The sequence below is a fragment of the Barbatula barbatula genome, assembly GCF_947034865.1.
Source record: "Barbatula barbatula genome assembly, chromosome: 6".
NCBI classification, from domain to species: domain Eukaryota; kingdom Metazoa; phylum Chordata; class Actinopteri; order Cypriniformes; family Nemacheilidae; genus Barbatula; species Barbatula barbatula.
In genome coordinates, this window is record NC_136765.1 from 15300927 (window position 1) to 15304624 (window position 3698).

The following is a 3698-nucleotide window of genomic DNA, read 5'->3' on the forward strand; positions in this document are numbered from 1 at the left end:
GACTGGAAGCATGTGAGATTTGTTTTAAGAAACCGAACACCCCTACAGACTCTGCGCAGATGGTACGCCCCCCCATCCGACCTTTCTAAATGTGGTATCGCCCAATATCACAGCAGCGTTTTTGCGCAAAAACTGCTCGAGTTTGTTGAAACGTGTTCATGAATGTGCCTTTAAAACATGTCAGTTGGATAAAGAGGTAAGGTGCTACTGTTAACTATAGAATTTATTGTCAATATGCTTTAAATATATATATTTTAAAGCGTACCCTTTGAATATTCAACCCACATTTTGCGAAAAAAGTGATGTGTTCTGTAAGTTTGCCGGTACTTCGGACAGTAAAATGATTAATTGTGTATATAGTGACCCACTTGAGCGGTTCCTCTTGAACTATACACGTTTGCTACAAACACATAAGTACATATACAATATACATTCAGCATGCCTACAAACGCATGTTACATTCAACATGCCTACAAACGCATGTTTGTGTCACTATCAAATCTTTATCGCCATCTGCTGGATAAAGAGAGAATTGCAACCAAATATAGCATCATTATGTGGACGAAATGGAAAAATATCATGACCGTCTTTTCTTATTTATAGGCGGCGTACAAACTCCTGCTTGTGCTGTTCACGTGACTTCACCAAGTCTGCCACCTGCTGGACACTGAGAGTTCCAACACAGTTTGTGGATAAGAGGTTTGCAAATAGAATTAAAACAACAAATATGTATTCATTTTCTAAGCAAAGGGCCACACGAAATTTAGGTAGAGGTAGAAACAAAAATCAAATAAAGAAAAATTGTTTTGTGCTCTGGTATTTGTGGTTGCCTGTGTTTATTTATGACATATGGCCAAGCTAAGTATCAGGACTGATGTCAGACAATAAAAGCATTTAGTGCTTTGACAAATTAAAGTTGCTCTTATGATATACCCCAGAACAACAGTCATCTGCTGTCCTATAGGGGTTGGAAGATTTAACTTCACTTGTGTTGTAATTTTTTTTTTTTTTACTAAACCACATTAGTTAAGAATCCCAAGATCACAATGAAATTCACCAGCTTATTAATGATTATTCATGATTCTTTTATTTTTCAATACTTTTCTAAAAATAACTGAGTAAAGGAAAAATCTTTGGGCTAAGTATTAAGAAAACAAATATTCTTGATTGATATTTTACAATTAACTCAGTTCAATATAATTTAAATTGAATTGCCTCATTAAGATAATTTGATTTAACTTAAAAATGTAATGAAGCTGTTTACATAAAGTTTTTACAGGGTTGTTGATATAACATAAGTATTTGCAAAATATTGAGGCCCGTATAACATTAATGACTACTGATACATTCCCTTATTTCCTCTTGTTTGGTGACAGAATTATTAAATTGACATGAGCGTATCACCTAACTGTCGCCTATCATGGTGGTTCTGCTGCTGCTTATGTTCAATTTTCATTTTCCCACAAGTCCCCCTCTTTAGCAATCTGTCATCCTGACGGCTTCTTATTCCCCCACTAAGTGCCTGAAGGCGAATCTGACGCTCATTGATGACAAGAGCATTTTAGGTTGTCATGGACTAATGTGAAAGTTTCCGGGGACCGAACCTGTGAATTCATCTTCATCTGCGTGAGTTTGCTCATTCTGTTGTCGTCATGGCATTTCTAAATTAAAGATACCCCCTTTTTATGAAGAGCATGGTCAACAATGCACCTCATTAGCTGGTCATGTTGTCACTCAACTGGAGGTTTAGGCTTTTAATCCAGGTGAGTTATTGTTACTTTGGCATTAATAGGCACCGGCTTCTAATGTGAAAACGAGAGCTGGAGCTGGGCCAGCAAAGGAGGTCTTGCTAGTGATTCATTGGGCCAGGCCATAGGTTTCCCAACTTCAAGGGGAGATAATAAGGTCATTTATATGGGCATCATGGGACAGGAAGCATGACCATATCTGGACTCTGAAGGGCAGGCTAGACAAATCTCGAGAAAGGAAAAATATTTTTTTGGGACATTAGATGTATGGCCGCACAATAACGCTCCAAAATGTGATCACGATTCATTATTGCGAGTCAGTTTTTAATTTTGGTTCCAGATATTCTTTACAGTTTAAAGATATAATCTGCTGCTGTTTAACTTCTGCTAGGCCTGCACGATTTATGACAAAAATCATAATCGTCAATTATGCACCTCGATATTGTCATTGCAATTATTATTTTGATTGATAGATTTTATATTGAAGATTTGAAATGTTTTATGACTTTCTGTGAAGCTGCTGCATGCCATATTCTTAAGTAAGTAAGGGAGTTATGTTGTTGGTAAAAAAACGAAGGATAATTAATTTGAAGGTCTCCATTTCGCCACTGTACCCGGTTCCCCACACACTGCCAAAATGCACAGAAATTATGGAAATGGACAGCTGTGATTGAGGCTTTTGCCGATTATGTAATTGTTTTACCGTAATTGTAATCCCGATTAGTTTTTCGAATTAATTGTGCAGCCCTCAAAGTGCTCTATCATCTTTACGCTCAATTTCAAAGCACTCATCTTTATGCTCCGCTCTAAACCTTTCATAATTTCTGATCTTATCATGATGATGTTTTGTGCTTGCTATCAAGACATTATTATCCCCACGATTATGCTCAATTAATCGTGGGAGGCAGAAATCGTTACCATGATTAAAATTCTATTAATTGTGCATCGCTAATTTGACCGTTTGATACCTGTACCAGTATTGATTTAGCAATTTGCCATTGTTTTTCTTTAAGTACACTTCAATACAGGCAAATTATATGTAATTTTAATAAAATGTAATAACATACATAGATTAACAAATTAAAACTTTATTTTAGAACAACAAAAGTCTACGGTCTATTTCTATTCTTTATTTTTAAAGCATAAATCCTTCAGTTCTTAAATAACATGTAGCAGAATAACATCAGTTTAAATGCCTGCAGATTTGACAGGTATATCTAATATACACAGTGATTACCAAAGTTTTTTTAATGAATTGCGTAGAGTTCTTGCAAGCTGTAAAGCATAGCGTTATTTCTTATACACACTGGTTCTAAGTAGAGATGCAGTTGGCAAAGCCTTAAAGTCATTAAATTAATTTAAAAGAGCCTTATTTGAGAGGCAATCAAATTTATATTATTTTATTACCCAAAGAGTATTTAACAAGTAGCTGATTAAATGCCAAAGGCAGGTTATCTAACTTTTACCTTCAGAAGAGACAATTATCAAAGTCTGCCCTTGGCATTGTTGGATATAAATATAATCCCCCATTATTCAGCAAATCTGAAGTTGCAAGTGGCCTTTTGTGGTAGGCAGTGAGGAAAACGTGATTCAATTAATGAACATCTAAGGTAAGGCGTGGCAGATTATATGGGATAGCATGAGAGATACATTATGTTAATGGTGCAAATAAAATCACTGTTATGGATTGCGTTTGTATAATTGAAAGAATCTATGATGATGTACTTGTTTCATCAAGAGTATTCATCAGAAATCTGAATGACACTAATGTCAATTAGAGAGTTAAAACAAAAGGCTTGTCATTATTGTTACTTATAAAAGCTAATGAATACGAAGAGCTAATGAATTGAATTTAAATGAAGGTAATACTATGTCTAGGATAATGATGCATAATATTTAACCCATACTTCTGTGTGCTGTTGAGTGGATGCATGATAAATGCAAAAATGT